General features: G+C 33.8%; 3 long non-coding RNA genes across 4 annotated transcripts in view; 1 reads left to right on the top strand and 2 right to left on the bottom strand.

The window, feature by feature from the left end:
- Positions 1-21,710, bottom strand: part of LOC134273034 (uncharacterized) — a 31,999-nt gene that overhangs the window by 8,774 nt on the left and 1,515 nt on the right. The gene's annotated exons all lie outside the window — the stretch shown is intronic.
- Positions 12,798-18,453, top strand: LOC134273023 (uncharacterized). 2 transcript variants are annotated; one of them, XR_009993338.1, is made up of 4 exons: positions 12,807-12,848; positions 15,243-15,336; positions 17,949-18,123; positions 18,363-18,453. It is a non-coding gene; the product is annotated as an uncharacterized LOC134273023 (long non-coding RNA). The 2 variants fall into 2 exon arrangements; XR_009993339.1 differs by lacking the exon at positions 15,243-15,336 and having other exon boundaries at positions 12,798-12,848.
- On the bottom strand, positions 18,103-20,402 carry LOC134273024 (uncharacterized). Its single transcript, XR_009993340.1, has 4 exons — positions 20,348-20,402; positions 19,172-19,275; positions 18,400-18,541; positions 18,103-18,187 (listed from the first exon to the last, which is right to left on the bottom strand). It is a non-coding gene; the product is annotated as an uncharacterized LOC134273024 (long non-coding RNA).

Here is a 21,710-nt window from a genome sequence, read left to right as displayed (position 1 = left end):
TTAAGTGTTTTAAAAGTAGGACAGTATCCAAGGTAAAAGTTTTTGGTATTAAATGAAATGTACTGTCACAATGATAACATATATGAAGTATGAAAGCCCATATCGTCCAAAAGTTATGGCCAAGGTTAAAGTGTTTTAAAAGTAGGTCAATCTCCAAGGTCAAGGTCAAAGTTTAGTATTAAATGAAATTTTTGTCACAAAAAATACATATGTGAAGTATGAAAGTCCTAGTTTAAACTATTCAAAAGGTATAGCCAAAGTAAAAAGTTAAAGTCAAGAGGTCAAGAGGTCAAATTTGGTGGTACCCAAAGAAAGCTTTTTTCACAAGGAATGCGAAGGTGAAATATGAAAGCCATAGTCCCAAGCACACAAAAGTTATGGGCAAGGTTTAAGTTTTTGCGAACAAAAAGACAGACAGACGGACGAACATTGCGGACAAACGGACAGATAGACAGATGAACGGACAGTGCAAAAAGTATATACCCCGAAACTTTGTTTACAGGAGCATAAAAATTAAATCTGCACTAGATAAGGCTGCTTGCATATTAATGTTACTAATCACAGCTCTGTTGCTTATGGGTAGATGTTAAATGACCTTTTTTCAGTATACTTCTGTATTTAAAAAGGCTAAAAATGATCCTTCATTTAGGTACAACCCTGCCTCCAGGGCACATGATTTGAACAAAATTGAATTTTCGTGATGCCAGTAAGCTTTTAATTGAGTTTCATCGTTTCTGGCCTAGTGGTTCTTGGGAAGATTTTAAAATTACCCTACCCAATTTAATTACCTTTTCTTAGTTACCTTCCCTGGGATGGTGACATGATCCTTCATTTGAACAAACTTTAATCCTCTTCACCCAAGAATAATCTGTGCCAAGTTTGGTTGAAATTGGCCCAGTTGTTCTGGAGAAGAAGATGAAAATGTGAAAAGTTTACAACCACAGACAACGGACAAATTTTGATCAGAAAAGCTCATTTAATTTTTTGGCTCAGGTGAGCTAAAACAAACTTTGACCATAACTTTTGAAGAGTTAGGGCTAGGGCTTTTGTACTTCACATCTTTAATCTTTGTGACAAGATATTTCATTTGATATCAAGAACTTTGAACTTGACCTAAGTCCTTGACCTTCTTAAAACATAGATCTTGGCCATAACCTTTGAACGGTTAGGGCTAGGGCTTTCAAACGTCACATATGCAATCCTTGTTACAGAAACCAACAATTCTGATCCTTTAACCTTGGAGTTTGACCTACCTTTCAAATACAACTTCTGAACAGGTGGTGCTAAGGCTTTCATATTTCACAATTGTATATCTTGTGAGAAGACCCTACTGATTTGCATTTAAAGACCCAATTTTTTTACCGTACGGTTACCTGAGGAGGGGGAGTGGTCGAAGTAACAGTGGTGTTATTTACCTGGAGACCCCCAATACCCAAGATGTCAAAAATCTGTGTATACGAAGCATTACACAGGAAGTCTGTGTTTGGTAATCAGGGTCAACTTTACGTGTTTTGTGTCTGGTTTTGATTGAAACCACGTAAAATAATTATTTCAATATGAAGTTTAATTGTAAACTAAACGCATTCATTGTAGTCATGGTAATGTTTTGTAGGAAATAATAATAAGATACATGCATATCGTTTTGGAAATGATTTCCTTACATAAAAAGAAAAAAATCATGAGTAAAAACTACAAATCAATGATATTTATCTTTTTTAATCTTCAATAAAAGAAATCACTTGATTAAAAAAGTCTGAATATTGAAATTAAAAAAATTATTAATCCACCTATGTAATCCGTCGTGCATGTCATGCATGTGAACATGCATTTACCGCGATCGGAATGTTTTTTTTTAAATGGCCAACATTGTTGTTCAAAATATTCCATATTTTTGATTCTTCGTGTGTTAACAAAATTTTATTGTTAAAAAGATTTCTTTTCAGAATCGATCACTAAATTATCTTTACATTTTCATTACGTCTATGTACAGACGCTAGAGGAAATTCGAGCATTAATTCTGACATCAATTTCTGTACAAAATCGTGCGGATTGTAGCCATAGTACAAAATAAACATTTTTTTATAAACTATGCTATGTCGTTTATTAGTGATGAATATTTTTCTTGTATCCCATTTCTTAAAAAATAATTTAAATCGTCGACTTCCAATTACGCCAAATATAGAGTTTTCTGTAGACGCGGTCTTTCTACAGAAACGATATAAGACTTACAAGTAAAAAAGATAGAAAAGAAATACTTTATTTTGTCAATGTTTTAATAATCTATTTTCAATTATTTAAAATAAAATTCAAACATATTTGGAGTTTTCTAACCCGCGTGTATACTATGCGGGTACATGAATGCGTTTGACGCCTGACCAGGTAATTGTTTTCAAAACACGCAAACTCAGATTATCAGGAAGCACTGGTAGCTGACCTGTCAATCAAATCAGAAGCTATTGTTTTTTTTTAATGATTGACAGGCGGTAAATTATTGATCTTGAATCAGGTAGATTTTGGGGGCGTTAACATAAAATTGGGTGTTTAAGAAAAGTATAATCTTTGCTATGTTGCCGTAGGGGGGCATCATCGTTTCACAAACACATCTTGTTAGCTCATCTGAGCCAAAAGTTCAAGTGAGCTTTTCTGATTGAAATTTGTCCGTTGTCTGTCGTTGTCGTCGTTATAATTTTTTTTTACATTTTCATCTTCTCAAGAACTACTGAGCCAATTTCAATCAAACGTGCCACAAAGTATCCTTGAGTGAAGGGGATTCAAGTTTATCAAATGAAGGCCACACCTTCTTTAAAGGGGAGATAATTACGAATTAGTGAAAAATTAATGGTATATTTTAAAAATCTCCTTCTCAAGAACCACTGGGCCAGGAAAGATGAAACTCATGTAGAAGCATCTTCTGGTAGTGTAGATTCAAGTCTGTTCAAATCTTGACCCCCGGGGAAAGGTGGGGCCACATGTACAATGGAGTATCAAAGTTAACATAGGAATATATTGGAATTTAAAAATAAACACTTTTTCTCAAAAACCAATGAGCCAGGAAAGATGAAACTCATGTAGAAGCACCCTCTGGTACTGTAGATTCAATTTTGTTCAAATCATAACCCTCGGGGGTAGGTTAGGGGGCACATTCGGGGATCAAAGTTTAACATGGGAATACATATACTTAGGAAAAATCTTTCTCTCAAGAAAAGCAAAGCCCCGATTGATCATATTCATATGGAAGCATCCTCTGTTAGTGTATATTCAAATTTGTTCAAATCATGACCCCTAGGGCAAGGGTGGGGCTCTTATGGGTGATTAAGTAGGAATACATAGGAAAATCTTTAAAAATATTTTCCCAAGAACAGCAAAGCGGTGATTGGTCATATTTACATTGTATATGGAAGCATCCTCGTGTAGTGTAGATTTAGGTTTGTTCAAATCATGACCCCCAGGGGTAGAATGGCCACAATGGGTGATCAAGGTTTTACGTAGGAATACATGGGGAAAATCGTTTAAATTCTTCACAAGAACAACAGAGCCATGATTGATCATGAATATAAAAGTATCAAAAAATGTAATGTAGATTTAAATTTGTTGAAATCATGACCAATCAGGAGAACAGATGAACAATTAAAGTGGATCTTAGCAGGAAAATAAAGGCTATATCAATAAAAATTTTCATCTTGTAAACAGCAAAACCAGTATGTGTCTTAATAATTCAAAAGCATCCTTAGGAAGTAAAGATTTGAGTTTGTTCAACCCCCTCCACCGAACCTACTTTTATATTTAAACTATTCAATACTAAACTGATATTTGGTTTTACCTAAAGCCTCTTGTTTTTTTATTTGATTCACCAGAGCCAGATTACAAATATTTATAAATCAAGAATACCTTTGCTGTCACTGATTAATGGAAGTTTCGGTTTCATATTAAAACTTTTATTGTCTCTTTATCTCTTTAGATTTTAAAGTCCGTGTTAACCCAATCTTCGAATAAACCTATTATATTGTATCTGAGCTAAAACAAAAAAGTAATACGCACGACAGGAATACGGGATAAATTGTAAACAAACATAAAATATGGTAAAAAATAAACCTGCGTATCTGAGCTAATACAAAAAAGTAATACACACGGCAGTAATACGAGATAAATTGTAAACATACATAAAATATGGTTTTAAAAAACCTGCGTATCGGAGCTTAAACAAAAAAATAATACACAAGGCAGTAATACAAGATTAATTGTATTTTATGTTCAAATGAAAATAAATCACTGATTTTTTTTTTTGCCTCAAACTTCTCTTGTAATAGTTAAATTGGCATTAAACATTGTTTTTTTTTTTATTTCTTTGAACACATTTTTTTAATGATAATGTATATATATATTATTTCATCCACTTCCTCGCCCTTTATAGTGGTATCCATAGATCATAAACGTTTGACTACACAGACACATTTGCCGCTTGAGAGCAGCTGTATCCTATACCCGACACTGAGGGCCACTGACCAGTGAGGGCAATGTTTTTGTGCCAACACCTACTGCGACACTTGGATCTCAGATTACGATCTCTTCCGAAGGATCGGTCTCCACGTCCCAGTGGGATTCGAACCCGCAACGACGTATATAAGGATCCACTCCTTTTTCCGCGACTCTAGAACAGAACAATTTAACCACTGCGCCATGCACACATGCTTATAAATGAACAAAACTGTATATATCTTGTGACATGAAAAACATAATTTGATTAACATGCATCACCCGTTTTACTTTATTTTCTAAATTTCATAAGAAATTTGATACGTTTATACATCTTTCAGATAATGCATATTTTAATGCATTAGAACAATACAGTCATAAGCATCAACTCCAGAAAAAATAACTACACTTGATAAACTATATTTGAGCTTTACACACGAAGAATACAATTCTCCATCTGTCTCAACAATTTTTTTTTCGAAAGCTTAGTATTTTTGACTTTACTATCGTAATATGTATCTAAATTCTTTCAAAATACATGAAAGATTTTTTGCAAAGTTAACGAGAAACTAGCATTTCATGGTTTAATGTCATTCTTGTTTTAAAAATTTCATCTTCATTATTTTGAAGAATTTTACAATATGAATAATAAAATTGCCCTAAGAGAGCCACATTTAATATGAGAACAATTTTTCCCCTTATAATAAAAATATTTTTTTAGATGCAGGCACATAGTAGACGGGCGAAAGGGTGCCCCCCCCCCCCACCTCTCCACATTAAAAAAATAACTTGAAAATGTTTATATTTATTGGAAGGCTCGGTGAATCATGGATATCTGCTGATGTATTAACTTGAAAAAACTCTGGGAACTCCCACCCCCTGTCAAGAAATAGGATCTTAGAGTTTCAACGCTTGTCAAAGTTTTTCAGGTACCGGAAGTTGTCATTTTCCCCCTTACTGGTCCTATGTCCATTTAGAAACAATATACTACCTGCCTGCGGTATAAGTAATTTGAGATACATATTTTTAAATTGATAACGTATAGATTTAAGAGTTTAAAGCCGACGACAGACTAAAATATAGGTCGTATGCGTCTTCATGCTTAATATTATGCCACTTAACACCTGTATGACTCACTTACGTTTATAAACAGTAAAAAGGAAATTCTGAAACAAACCAAAAGTTGAAAGATACTGAATTTCCGAGAAACTGGAATTGTGAAGAACAATTCTTATCTCGCATTATCTAAAAAATGTAATATTTATTTATTTATTTTAAATAAATTTTACCTTTTGTATTTTTTCTTGAATTATTGCAGCCCGGAGGACTGCTCTATACATATAAGTTTAAGTGTTGGTTTATGGGGATTGGGGCGGGAGTAGTTATTCAGAATTAGAGGTTTTTAATCAGTAAGGTTGTTAATCAGAATGTTCTTTCCTTTATAAACTAGGAGATACATAATATATTTACTTCAATAAAGTGAATCTGTAAAAATATGTATGTTTTTCATATTTAATATATAAAGTTGCTTATCATTTACTATCGAAAAAATGACAGGTCCCTTTTTTTAGAACATCGAATTTTACTTCTCGCATAAAAACATACTCTGCACAGTTCGTGTTTTATATTCGAAACTTGAAAATTAAAATACATTTTTGAATATAGGTGATGCATGTGTCTAACTTCAATTTATATTTTATGCAGCCATCATTTACTTGAGGAATTGATCAAGTTTAAAATGGTATCGTTTTTCTTTGATTTTTATCCGACTATGAGTTTTTTTAAAAATATTCGCCACTATCGTCTCCATCAATTAGACGCATGCCTTTTCACACATATATGTATATCAAAGCGGTTTGATGATCAAGAGTTATTTCCCATTGTTTACTTTATATATTTCCCGGGCGACAATTGATGGTTACATCAATGTTTTCTTGGTGATACATTGTAGTAGTTTTTCTTCGAAACTGTTCTTTAATTAACCTTATCTAAATGCTTTATGATACATTTACCTACAAGGATAAAGAGAATATATATTAGGAATTTCTTTTAAATCACATTGTACACATTCTAACTCTGTTGACATTTAACAGGTCGGGCACACTACCATTTATAGAGAGCATAATTTAACATGTGACAATGTATGCGTCAAACAGATTCTCCAATCCAGTGAATGAGCCGCAAAGCATGACGGGCTACTACGTGTTAACGATTCAACAAACACGCGTGGTTTTGTCGGTTTTATGCACAATATTTGATAACTCGCCGGAAAATTTCTACAACTTCTTTCTTACTTCAAGGGGTGAAAATGGAAAGATTAGGTACCGAAGACATTGTTCTATGCTCACATTAAAAAAATATATTGTATTAGATTAATAATTGTTGCTTCAAAAATCCATTATTTTCAAAGGTCTTTGGTGAATATACGCATACTTGTTCAAAATAAAATTTGATCAGGAGAAATTGCACAATAGTTTATTGATGTCTTAATCATATGACATCATAAAGAAATACAGGCAATCACACATTTAAATTTTTACATGCATATAAAATAGTTATGTGAATAATATAACAGAAATGCATAAAGTACATTGTACGTACAAGAATCACTTGAAATATCGTTTGTTTTGGTATTTTTAAACACATGAATTAATTCTAACTAAAGACTCTCTCTGAACTTCATCAAATTATCAAAAGCAATGTGATGGTCTGAACACCTTTTAGCAAAGGCCAATGCCTTTGGAGTAACGTAACCCTGTGTCTCGAAAAAAGATTTCAAAATAAAGTCGTAAAACATTTCTGTGAATGATTTAACCATGTTCATCTCCTCATGTCCCAAACCCGTTATAGGAATGACCCAGGAGTAATTTTGTGGTTCTTCTAGGATAAGTTGCCAAACGAGTGTCATTGGGGAACCATCATTGCGGTACCCTGAATTAATCCCAGCATCCGATGCAATCTTATCAAGTACAACTTTCAAAGAGGATTTTGATGCCGAATTAACGAAAACAGGTTCTTAAAGACTTATTTTAGGACAAGAATCTTTGTTGACAGAAGTTGATTTTTCTTTTAAAAGTGGGTGCTCAGAAGAAGAGGTTGATTGAAAAGCACCCATGTATTGGCAGCCTAATCTTTTGACACCTGCTTCATCTACCTCCTCAGAGACAAAATTAAATCTTAATGCTTTATCCTTTTTTTCTGGGACTATTCTTGTGCAGGTGGGATCTTTCCCTTCACTGCCATGCCTTATATTGATCTTACATTCATCACATTTTATTTTCTTTCTACAATTAATTTTCTGGCATTTTTTACATTGAATGAAGTTGGATTTCATTTCTTTCTCAGCGATTTTAATTTGTATTTTGTCATCTTTTTCTCAAATGCTTTTCTTAAAAAATAACTTACCTCCTCTTTGTTTGCAAAACAAATATCGTCTGGAAAATCTAAGGTTGAAAATTTTCTCCAAAGATTAGGATGCAGATTTGAAGATTTCTGATCATTAAAACCTGTCAATTCTAATTTTATTATATTTGTCATGACTTCTAACGTTTGTTTATTAGCATTTCGCGATAGCCAAACTTTCTGCAATCGCTGGTTATTATCAAAAGCATAAATCAGGTCGGAATCTGAGTCACTACAAGTGGAGACATCTGGTTTAAGTTCTAACAACCAGTTTTGCAGAAAAGTGTAACCGCCTGATGGTAACGTATGCGAAAAAATTTCAACTGCAGTTTTACTGCCTGTAGAACTATAGAGCAAAAGCATTGGAGCGAGCGAAAGAGGAGAAATGTAACGCAAATGCCTTGCGGAAATGAGCAAATCGATCGCTAAGCATTTTCGAAATTTGCGTTTATCACATATTTCTGAATTCTGGTTGTTTTGAGTCAAACAATCGATTATTTTTCTAAGAACTGGTGTTTGTATATTGTAAATTTCATCTAAAGATAAGGAAGAGATGTTCCTGACATCATAGCGAAAATTGTCATACTTCAAATTGTTGGCATCTTTTGACAGTGCAATGTATTTCCTCTATTACTTTTATTTGATCAGCTTCAGAAGTTAAACTGTAAAGATTTTGCTTTTTGAAATCGTTTATGATAGTTTCGTAATTCAGCAATTTCTGTTTTAACATATTAATTTCATCGCACAATTCACGAATAAGGTCTGACGTTGTATCAACTTGACAACCGACATTTTCATTGAAAACACAACATTGAACTTCTTGATCACAAGCAATTGGAGAAGTTTGAACTTCTTGATCACTACAGACAACTGGGCAAGTTTGAACTTGAGATTCAACAAAATAAGGCGTTTGCACAGTACAAGATGCAGACGTGGGTTCATGATCAATATCTTCCTCCAGTTTAGGTCTTTTTTGCTCAGTCTCAGATGGACCTGCTTTTCTCTACAATGTCTTAAAGAGAATGGATTTTTGGGATTGAAAAAAAAAATACAAAGGAAGGGTGTATAAGTCAAGAACGTAGCATATCGGTGGGATTTTTTGAAACATAACTTTTTTAGTTTTAAAAATGTTTACTGAAAGGTCGTTTACCCCCCCCCCCCCCCCCCCCAGCAGCAATACCCCCCCCCCCCCAAAAAAAAAAGAAATTTCCAATGTTCCTTCTTTTATTATTTTTTATTTTTTTAGGTCAGTAGAAGATTTTGTTCTCTGGCTGCTCACCCCCACCCCACACACTTTTAAAAAAAAACGATGCTACGTATGTACCTTAGTATTCATATATTAGAATTCTCTTGCAGAGACTGCCTGTAAGAATTTTTATTCTCTAAATTAACCCAAGATCAATGGTCCATCCATAGGTTTCCATAGCAACATGATTCTTAAAATAATATCATCTTTAGATGATGCAAAAAGAACACTGTACTAGTATGTTTTTATAATTGTTACTAGAATTAATTTAGTTACAGCTACTTAAGATAGTTTAAATTGAAGAATCCCACCTCGATCTCCCCTTGTTGAAGATTGCATGTGAAAAATACTCTAGTAGTCATTGTTTGTCACTTGTAAACGTGTAACATATGCGTCGGAAGCAAATTGAAAGTGGGGGGGGGGGACTGAACTAACAAAAAAAGGACAAATATTTCTCCGCATATCCCGAAATCCATAATTTGATTTGGCATTTTTAATGCCAACAGGAATATGTCTGCAATCCAAAATTATGTCTGTCCCATATATTTTATGTTCGGGAAATGAACACAGTTTTTGGAATGACATTTGAATTAAAAAGAATGCTAGCACCAAACAAAATTTGCTAAGCATTCTGAGAATTGCCCTTAAAGAAAACTTCAACCATTCTACCCATTTCTTTTCTTTATTGTTGTGTAAACCCATGGATATCACGTGAAAAACATGCTCACCGCTTCCAATTCAACAGCACATACCTCAGCACAATGTAGCATTTAAATACGCTTATATATGGCTTCATGAAGAAAAGTTTTTAAATGTGAGCATAGAAATGAAAGATCAGACTTAATTTTAAATATTTATATCGTAAATTCCGAGAAAGAATTAAAAATGACTTTCCAAAGGACGATTCAAATTGGTATATATTTTTAGGTCACCTGAGTAACTCAGGTGACCTATTGCCATCAGTTTTCGTCCATCGTCGTGCGTCGTGTGTCGTGTGTTAACATTTGAACATTTTCAGCTTCTTCTCTGAACCAATTTCAGCCAAATTTGGTATGCAGCATCTATGGGTAAAGGGGAACAAAAATTGTGAATTTCATGGTCCCCGCCCCCCTGGGGCCTGAGGGGTGGGGCCAAAACCACTAAAATTGTTGCAATCTTAAAAAATCTTCTTCTTTACTCCTGGACATCAAGCAGGCAAACTGTTAGCATGAATGTAATAAGCATTGAGTCCTCTACCAAAATTGTGAAATTCATGGCCCCAGGATCAGGGGTTCTAGTGCTAGGGCGGGGCTATATAGATTATATAGTGAAAATGCATTATTTCTTTGAAAATCTTCTTCTCAGCGTCTGGGTATTAGATAAACTAACTAAGTACATAGTTATGATGAGCAAGAGTGCCTCTTCCAGATTTGTGAATTTTATGGCCCCAGGGTCAGGGGTTCTGGTGTTAGGGCGGGGCTCTATAGATTATATAGTGAAAATGCATTTATTCTTTGAAAATCTTCTTCTCTGCTTCTGGGTTTTAAATAAACTAACTATTTACATAGTTATGATGAGTAAGAGTGCCTCATCCAGATTTGTGAGTTTTATGGCCCCAGGGTCAGGGGTTCTAGTGTTAGGGCGGGGCTCTATAAATAATATAGTGAAAATGCATTTATTCTTTGAAAATCTTCTTCTCTGCTCCTGGGTTTTAAATAAACTAACTAAGTACATAGTTATAATGGAAAAGAGTGCCTCTTCCAGATTTGTGAATTTTATGGCCCCAGGGTCAGGAGTTCCCGTGTTAGGGCGGGGCTCTATTGATTATATAGTGAAAATGCATTTATTCTTTGAAAATCTTCTCTGCTTCTGGGTTTTAAATAATCTAACTAAGTACATTGTTATGATGAAAAAGAGTGCCTCATCCAGATTTGTGAATTTTATGGCCCCAGGGTCAGGGGTTCTAGTGTTAGGGCGGGCTCTATTGATTATATAGTGAAAATGCATTTATTCTTTGAAAATCTTCTCAGCTTCTGGGTTTTAAATAAGCTAACTAAGTACATAGTTATGATGAGCAAGAGTGTCTCTTCCAGATTTGTGAATTTTATGGCCCCAGGGTCAGGGGTTCTAGTGTTAGGGCGGGGCTCTATAAATTATATAGTGAAAATGAATTTATTCTTTGAAAATCTTCCTTTCTGCTTCTGAGTATTAAATAAACTAAAATAATTAAGCACAAAGTTATGATGAGCAAGAGTGCCTTTTCCAAAATTGTAAATTTATAGCCCTAGGGTCAGGAGTTCCCGTGTTAGGGCGGGGCTCTATTGATTATATAGTGAAAATGCATTTATTCTTTGAAAATCTTCTTCTCTGCTTCTGGGTTTTAAATAAACTAACTAAGTACATTGTTATGATGAAAAAGAGTGCCTCTTCCAGATTTGTGAATTTTATGGCCCCAGGGTCAAGGGTTCTAGTGTTAGGGCTGGCTCTATTGATTATATAGTGAAAATGCATTTATTCTTTGAAAATCTTCTCTGCTTCTGAGTATTAAATAAACTAATTAGGCACATTGTTATGATAAGCAAAAGTGTCTTTTCCAAAATTGTGAATTTTATTGCCCCAGAATCAGGGGTTCAGGTGTTAGGGCTCTTTTGATTATTCAGTAAAAATACATTAATTCTTTGAAAATATTTTCCTTTGCTTTTGGGTTTATGCTAATGATCCAAGTATATATATTTATGATGAAGAAAGATGCATCTAGCAAAATGATTATTTTTATGCCCCCCTCCTGGGTCAAGGGGGGGGGTTACATAGTCTGAAAACAAATTAATGCTTTGAAATCTGCTCTTTGGTATTAATCAACCATTTTACGATAAAATTTGCAAAATTTTGAAATATGTGGCCCCAGGGTCAGTGGTTCTTTTGGGGTGAGGTGCACAACTGGTTAAAAAGTGGAAGAACATTTTCTCTTTGTAACTCTGATCTACCTCTGGGTATTGAATAAGTAGAGTAAGCATGCTAAGTTTTTTAATTATGATAAGCAATGGTGCCTCTTTCAAAATTGTGAATTGTGAATTTCATGGCCTCTGGTTTAAAACATGAACCAAATTTAATTGTTTGAAAGTTGTTACACAATACTCAGGTGACCTATAAGGCCCGTGGGCCTCTTGTCAATACACAGTGTTTATAGTGAAACTTGTAGTAGCCCACAATGCACTGCGACTCATTCATCAATCGGGAAAGTAAACAGATACCTAATTTACATGCAAATTTACTATACTCTGTCCCACCATGTTACTGTAAGCACTTTTCGCATAATATCTCAAAATATATAAATACCTTGGCCTTCAACCCAGTTCCGATCGGTAGATCATTTTTTTTCCAACCTTCCTCCATTTATCCGAACCCTCGAGGTCAACCAGTGTACACACACGGCGGCAAATTCAAAGTCTACGGAGATTTAACATGGTAAACTCGTCCATTAGCGTCTAGATTACGGGGCCGGGAACCAGTTTTCGAAGGGAGTAGTCGTTCTTTGCACAGTAAATTTCCAAAAAATCGTTAAAAATTAAAGGAATTAATTTAAATTGCTTTTATTGATAATATAACTTTTACTTTGAATTAAAATAAATTTTAACAGCATTTAACAAATTTAATAATAAACTGCGAGAAAATAGTCCGAATCTAACGAAGTACAACTTGTGGATAATGGATGTTGACATGATGATGCAAGCTCGCCAGTGTTTAAAACGTAAGTTGTTTATATATTCTATGGGTTTTTTTGCAGCTGTTGTTGTTTTACTAGCTTATATACACACAAGAAAGAAGTGTCTACAAATGCTAACAATATATATATTGCAAAACGCGTGATATTGCTGACATTAGATATCGACGATACATCAATTTCAGCCATCTGGTTAGTGCTCATGGTTAACCGTTAGTGCTCTGTAACGGTCTGTATGTAAGCCCATGTGTGAAAAATGTAAAGGGGTGTTTCTATGATTATAAAAGAACAAGAATATGGTTTAAAAAATTAGGTGAAATAATACCAAAAAAGAAAATAACAGCTGGTTAACATAGTGACTAAAGTTTTAAAATTTTATTTCTACTTTCATTTTCAATTTATAACATTTCATGCAGTTTGCAAATAAATAACATCTTTAAAAAACTGTTTGATTGCCCTGTTCCAAGCAACTGGCTAAAATGACTCAAAACTTTATTTTAAATCTCTAGGAAGCAATTAATTTTTTTTTGTATTCTGGAGAATAAATTTATTTATTAAAATTTAATTATAATTATAATTTTTTTGAGAATAATTTTCTCTTCAACCTACCAACCTAATCCTGAGTTGGGAGAGCTAGGACAAGACCAATTTATAGTGGCACAACAGCATCGTTTTTTATGTAAAAACCTATACTGCTCAAATGTGAACTTAATTTGAAAATTTCTGTTTCCTTAATTCCTAGAAGATTTTCTTTTTAAAAGGACACAATGAGTCAAAATCATGTCTTTCTCTTAAGATATCTGTAGCATACAGAGAAAGATTTATGAAAATTATGAGTATATAGCTAAGATATGACAATTAAACTGCAAGGAAAAACTGCACGACATAAGTGCCGGAAAAACAAAGGTTGTATCTACCGTTTCGTTGTTTTCGTGTTTGTCAAGGTCACGCCACTTTTATTTTTAGCTCAAAATTGTAAACAACATTCAACTGGAGCATGCAAAGGTGTAAACTATGACATATGTCCTAACGTTTTAAAAGATTGCCTATGAAATTTTGGTCTACTTACATTCATTCCTGGGTACTTGAGACCATGGTAACTATGGAAACTTATTCAACTTTTCTGCGCAGGCGTACAATGGGGTGGAAGAAGTATTGAGCAATATTTTCCGTCTGGAGCATACAAAAATTATTTTTACTTTTATTTTTCTCCTTAAAAATAGAATTTGTAGGTTCTGAAACCCGTAATTCTCTGAAACCTAATACTTTTAGGAATGGAACAAAATTAATAAGAGTCATGCAAAAATTCTACATTTGTCAATTTTCCCCTTTGTGCTTCACAATGCCGCTTTAAGTATTTGTTTTTAAAAACCGTAGGCCATAATAAAAATATTTATGTTTGATGTACTCTGACACACATTTTTCAAGGTAGGTAGGTAGGTATCTTTTTTGGCTTAATAGCTGTATTGATCAAATTGATATTAAAGTGTCATTAAAAAATTCCAGACTCAGAAATTTATTAATTTTTTCAATACACACTGGATAACTTGACAGATGAAATATTTATCGTTAAAAAATTTTGAATCTTAAAGCATCCAAGAGAAATCTTATACCACAGTTTTAAAATGAATGGTCTCTATTTCTATAAATAAATGAAACAAAATTTTTTTAAAAAATCAAAAATTCAAAGTGCTGAAAAAATGATTGGGTTGGGGCAATATTATGATGGGTCGATCAGTCCGAGTACATCAAATGATTTTTTTTATATTGTTGTCCTTATTTACTAGTACTGTATTTGTATAGCTTGGTTGACTTGACCTTTCAGCTTTGACCTACTTTACAAAGAATACCCCAGACAATTTAAATTAACTGAAGACTTTTAAATGGCGGGTGTTGATAATTTACATTTATATGGGTACATGTTTATGAGCTCATAATACATGTACTGTTCTTTGAAACTGTATGATATTATTCAGTAAACCACACAAACTGATATTTTAATTACACAGGCCTTTGGATCACTAAAAAAAAATTGTGTGTGTAAAAGAAATATTTTTTTTACACCTCAATTTTTTTCTAAGTGATCTTAAGGCCTGTGCTTAAATATTATGAAAATAAATCAGGATTGGATCCCACAAAGTGGATCATGCAATGTGACAATTGCTTTGAAACGCATATTATCACATGTAAATTAATAAATAATTATTTATAATGATTTCAACTTAATTATTCAGTTGAGGGTTGCATACTGTATATGCTAGTAGCATAAAAATAGCTGACCACTCTTAGATTTTATAGATACATCTTTAAACATGTTAAAGAAGCTAAAAAAAAGTGACACATGTGTTCCTTGGAACACTCTAGTTTATGATGAAATTGATGTACTGTTATACACATTTTTGACACTTTCTTTTCTTTCAGCAATATTTAGCTTGAATTAGCCACTGCAGTATAAAGAAGGAAGCAGACCAGAAACCTTTGGCTAAAGTAAAGATGATTATGCATATCAAAAGCAGTAAGTTTACTAGTATAATATTCAAAATCTTCAAAATATCCTGTCTCTTTTAAATACATGTATTGGGAATGAATTTTTGAAGCTCTGAGCACCTGATCAGTGATGTCTATACATGTTACAATCTTCCCTCTAATCTTTCAAGTGTATATTTTTCCCTCAGCATCTTTAAACTTCTTCTCAAGAACCACTGGGCCAGAAAAGCTGTGAAACCTCCAGAAGCATCCTGGGGTAGTGTAGATTCTACATTTTTAGCTCACCTGAGCCGAAGGCTCAAGTGAGCTTTTCTGATCACATTTTGTCCGGCGTCCGTCTGTCTGTCTGTCTGTAAACTTTTCACATTTTCGACTTCTTCTCAAGAACCACTGGGCCAATTTCAACCAAACTTGCCACAAAGTATCCTTGGGTGAAGGAGATTCAAGTTTGTTCAAATGAAGGGCCACGCCCTCATTCAAGGGGAGATAATTGGGAATTAATGAAAATTTGATGGCATGTTTTAAAAATCTTCTTCTTAAGAACCACTGTGCCAGGAAAGATGAAACTTATGGGGAAACATTCTCAGGTAGTGTAGATTCAAATTTGTTCAAATCATGACCCCCGGGGGTAGGGCGGGGCCACAATGGCCGACCAAAGTTTTACATAGAGAATATATACCGAGAACCGGAAAATTTTTTTGTGCGCAAAAATATACAGTCTTCTCAAGAATAACAAAGCTCATAATTGATCATATTTATTTGGAAGCACAGAACTCAGGTAGTGTAGATTCAAGTTTGTTCAAATTATGACCCCTGGGGATAGGGCAGGGACAAAATGGCCGACCAAAGTTTTACATAGAAATATATAGGAAAATTCTTTAAAAATCTTCTTCTCAAGAATGACCAAGCCATAATTCATCATATTTATGTGGAAGCATCCTTAGGTAATGTAGATTCAAATTTGTTCAAATCATGACCCCCGGGGGTAGGGCAGGGCCAAAATGGCCGACCAAAATTTTACATAGACATATATAGGAAAATTCTTTAAAGATCATTTTCTCAAGAATAGCAAAGCCCTGATTGGTCATGGAACTACTTTTGGATTTAAACTTTTCAATATTAAACCAATTCTACTTTTTCCTAGCCACAGTGCTCAGGTGAGCGATGTGGCCCATGGGCCTCTTGTTCAAATTATGACCCCTGGGGTAGGGTGGGGCCACAATAGGGAACCAAAGTTTTACATTGAAATATAAAAGAAAAATCTATTAAAAAAATCTTCTTCTTGGGAATTACTTGGCAAGCAAAGCTGAAACTTAGGCCAAATAAAAAAAAATAGGTGAGGTTCTGGTTACACCATCAAAACAAGAGGCCCATGGGTCACATCACTCACCTGAGAAGCTTTGACCATTCCGTTCTTTACCAGATTTCCCACTTGTAATACATATTGTGACCCACCCTATTCCACTGATCATAATTTAGACAATTTGAAATCTACACTACCATAGGATGCTTTGATTCCCCATTGTAAAACTTTGATTCCCCATTGTGGCCCCGCCCACCCCGGGTCATGATTTGGACAATATAGAATCTACACTACCCACGGATGCTTCCACATAAGTTTCAGCTTTTCTGGGCCAGTGGTTCTTGAGTAGAAGATTTTAAAAAAAAATTCTTCTATATTTCTATGTAAAACTTTGATTCCCCATTGTGGCCCCGCCCTACCCCCGGGGGTCATGAATTGGACAATTTAGAATCTACACTACCCCAGGATGCTTCCACATAATTTTCAGCTTTTCTGGCCTTGTGGTTCTTGAGAAGAAGATTTTTTAATGACCCCACCCTATTTTTGTCTTTTCTTGATTATCTCCCCTTGTGAGGGGACTTGGCCCTTTATTTTAACAATTTTAATTCTCCATTATCCAAGGATGCTTTGTACCAAGTTTGGTCAAAATTGGCCCAGTGGTTCTTGAGAAGAAGTCGAAAATGTGAAAAGTTTACAGACGGACAGACAGACGGACAGCTAGACAGACAGACGGATGGACGACGGACAAAATGTGATCAGAAAAGCTCACTTGAGCCTTCGACTCAGATGAGCTAAAAATTAGGTTAGGTAGGAAGGGGATTTTTTTTTTTTACAAAATGATATTTTAAATGTTTCTTCATAATATACCTATCACTGCTTTGCAGGTAGCATTAAGATGGGGCATGATAATATACTAGTCAACATAGGTGTGTAGGGGTCATTATTCGTCATTTTTTTTATTTGGCCCTATGCGAAATCACTGTGGGGTAGTGTAGATTTTAAATTGTCCAAATTATGACCCCGGGGGTAGGGTGGGGTCACAAAAGGTATAACAAGGGGGAAGTTTGGTAAAGAACTGCATGGTCAAAGCTATTCAGGTAAGCGATGTGGCTCATGGGCCTCTTGTAACATTTTCGTGCGAAATGCTTTTGATATATATAAATCGTGATATTTTACAGAAAATTTGAGAAAATATTAACTTCAATACTTTAATACTTCACAACCTCACCATTTAAAAGAATAAACAAACATTGATCAAAACAATGTAATAAAAACTGAAGCATAGAATATTTAATTTTACTTTTATTACTTACTGTAACAATATGATGTTTTTATAGGTTACATAATTCACAAGAGTCTGAAGTTATGATGACCATGCAGAGTCGAGATATTGTAACAAAGACATGCCTGCATGAAGAAGACTGTTCACTCAATTTTTCAGAATAATGTGTTGGATTGAAATTCATCTTATGTTGGACAAAACAATCAGGACATTCTTCTGGATCACAGCTAGTAAGTGTTTATATGAATGAAAAAGATTTTGCTCTTCCTATGTATACTTCAGATTGGAACCTGGCTGAAAATGAGAATTGACCAAGTATATGTATTTTTAATAAATAAATAAATAATTTATGTTACATGTAATATGATGAGCATGTATCTTTAAATTTCACTTTGCACAAATTTAAAAGTATTTTTTATGCACTGAATCTTTATGACAAATTAAAATGTTTTATCATTATTTTTTTCAGGCACAAAGTATTGACAAAACCAAAGATTCATCATTACCTGGTAGTCTGCAAATGGAGTGATCATTGGATGAGCCAGACAACACCATTTTCCTCAGAAATTTTAGAATATAGACTTGATCTCCATCTTCATTCATAGATGACTGATGTTGACATTTTCTCACTTCTGTTTCATGTCTTTTCTACAACATGGACTCTCCAGCATCAGTGGACGCTTGACTTTTATGAACATTTATTCTTCTGAATTTAATCTGATGTCCTTATAAGGATTATAAATATAGGACAAACAATTTATTTCTCTTTTAAAATATTTTTAAATTTTACTTAATAAAACAATGAAAACAGTTCAAACAAACTGGTTTATCCTGTAATCTAAAAGTGTTTTATGTCTGAAGCAATTTTTTAATTTTACAAAACTTATTAAAAATCTGTAAAGATACTTGGATCCTCAGCCAGGAAGGATAACTCTTTAATTTAATTTTATTCTTGATTCACACAAATTAAACAGAAATAATGATTTGAAATTAAAGGGCGATACAGCTCCTTGACAATGGGACGAGACAGACATATCTCAGCCAGGAGGGCGAGAAAGCCCAACTCACCAGGTTCGATCTGTCTCACTGAGTCCGAAACGTCTGTATCACGATCAGGGCTGGACTGATACACTACTAGGTATATATACATGTTTGTGTACTAGGGAATTGTCAATGAAAAATGAATAAACATACTTTGAAAATTTACAAATGCATAAGGAAAAAATTTTGCTGGGACTGAAAATCAAACTCAAGACATCTGCATTTTTTCATACTTACAATATATCCGCAGGTATACTTATGGCTTAATGTATGTAATGTACACATACATGTTTGTTTGTCCTTTTCTATCTTGTGTCTTCACCAGGTAGCTATTTAGTATCCTACAATGAAATTTTTGTTCTGAAAACTCATAAAATGTTTTCTGTTAAATAGTTTTATAAAGAGAAAAAAAATTAATCCTTCACCCTTGCGTTTAAAGGCCAAAAAAAAAGTCTTGTTTCCTGCTATACCTGACCTACCCTATTTTTTTGCACCCGACTCTGAAGTTTTTTTTTTGTTTTGGGGAAAAATCTGGAATTTCATAAATTTCATGTTTCAAAAGTGAAAAAAAATATATATATTCAAGTGGTATTTCATGAAATATATGTTTTGAATATAGACTTTCATACAATACTGATACTGAGTTATGCATCAAAAGACATTGATTTAATTTCAATAGCTACTATTGATGTTTAATTTGGGTTCATATCCAAAAAATACAGTTTAGAAAAAATTAAATTAAAAAAATAAAATATTTTTCCTACCTACTTGCCCTATTTTTTTTCAGGCTGGTAGCAGGGAACAAGACTATTATTTTTTGGCCTTAATACATGTATATACATATTTTAATTTTTTGTTTATATGAATAAGTATTAAATTTTTGGTATTCTGTCATATTTATGGGAAACAAAAATGGTATATCATGGGTCTGAATTTACCTAACACCGATATTACATGAAGTTTTGGAAGGGCAAGGTCAAAATAAATTGGTGACGTAGTTTGATGCAGACAACAAATGTTGTTTTGCACTGAGGTTCAAAATAAAATATCAACGAAGGATTTATGTGTTTAAAGCGTTGGAAATATAACAAAGTCAGGAAATACTGTAGCATGTGCATATAAGGACATCACTTGTTTACATAGAAACCATATGATCATGATGCTTATTTTGACCGTGTGTTACACATGTTACAGTTTACAACAAACTATTATAGGGGTTGGATTTATATGGAAAGCTAAGGCGAAACATTAAGGTAAGGCAGCAATTATAACTTTTAAAAATCTTAATACTATTGATATTTCTTCGACTGATCTCTACGTGTTGGCAATAAAATATAAAAGCAGCAGTTTGATTCGAGCTAAATTTGCAGTAGCCTAGCCTCGATGTTATGTATGAATATATATGAGTCATACCTCTTTGCAGCTGCTTTATGCAGTGTATAACTCTTTTATGAATCTTTGATCCCTTAGGTCTCAGTCTGGGTAGGAAAGTTTTGTTGTTTTGTTGAAGACGTAATATTTCTCATAGTATAAATATATGCTTGGCAGTCTCGGGCGTTATAGGTTTTTCGGACGTCGATAACAATAGAGCAATCCCGAACGTGTGTGACGTCATGTCCTTACAGACGGCAATGTACGGAAAATTACGAACAATGGATGATCCCCTTCCGAAGTGGTGGCCATTTTGACAATGTTAAATCTCCGTAGACTTTGAATTTGCCGCCGTGTGCGTGCACTGGTTGACCTCGAGGGTTCGGATAAATGGAGGAAGGTTGGAAAAAAAATGATCTACCGATCGGAACTGGGTTGAAGGCCAAGGTATTTATATATTTTGAGATATTATGCGAAAAGTGCTTACAGTAACTTGGTGGGACAGAGTATAGTAGTCAACAAATGAAAGGAAAAAAATATTTAGACCACATGAATGTTATCTTACAATAATATCAACATGTGCCCCCCCCCCCCCCTCCACACACACACACACACACAAACACACACAGAGTAAATACTGAAAGAGCCTTGGACAAATGTAGTTGTTTTATTTGCATTGACCTTTTTTTTTCGAACGATCAAATATAACTTACTCCTTATAAAAATAATAAATACTAGAATGGCTAAGCAAGGAATAGCCTGTCTAGGCGTTCTCTTGTTTAACGTATATGTAGTAAAAGGTTACATATAAAAATACGCTTTATTTGAATGCTCTTGGAAAATTCGACCAGATAAAAATAACCATAATTTTTAAAGTATGTTTTTACCTAAAAAATTCACCACTCATGTTGATTGAAATCTTCGCCTTTGAAAAAGTGGATGTAAATATACAGCTGTATCATTCCTATATATCATTGAATCCTTTTTTTCAATTATTTAAATTAATAGACGATGCTTTATTATATTAAACGATGATGAAATTGGACTTGAAATATAAACGCCTGAGGCAGATAAGTTTTTTAATTAAGAGGATTTGAAATTTAAAGCATCATTTCTATATTTGTTTATACATGTATGTAAAAAAAAAATTCCCTTCTTTTTAGTTTTCATTCACCTTAAAAATGAATTTTCAGTTGTTGTTTCCTTTCTTTTTTAAAATGCATTCAAAGGAAACGCTTTTAGGTTTAAATAATATTTAGACAAGAAAAGGGAAGTTTAAAATAAACACATTTAATATCCTTTAAATTGTGGTGACCGTCTTTTTGTCTATCAGTAACATTATATTTTAATTGTACTCTTCACCTGAAATTTTAATATTTTGGAAACGTTATGCATTAGAAATACA

Source organism: Saccostrea cucullata, unplaced genomic scaffold (genome assembly GCF_032062105.1).
Source record: "Saccostrea cucullata isolate Sc308-1 unplaced genomic scaffold, CSIRO_AGI_Scuc_v1 ctg971, whole genome shotgun sequence".
NCBI classification, from domain to species: Eukaryota; Metazoa; Mollusca; class Bivalvia; order Ostreida; family Ostreidae; genus Saccostrea; species Saccostrea cuccullata.
Note: the sequence above shows the minus strand (reverse complement) of the source record. Positions and strands in the feature narration are given on the sequence as shown.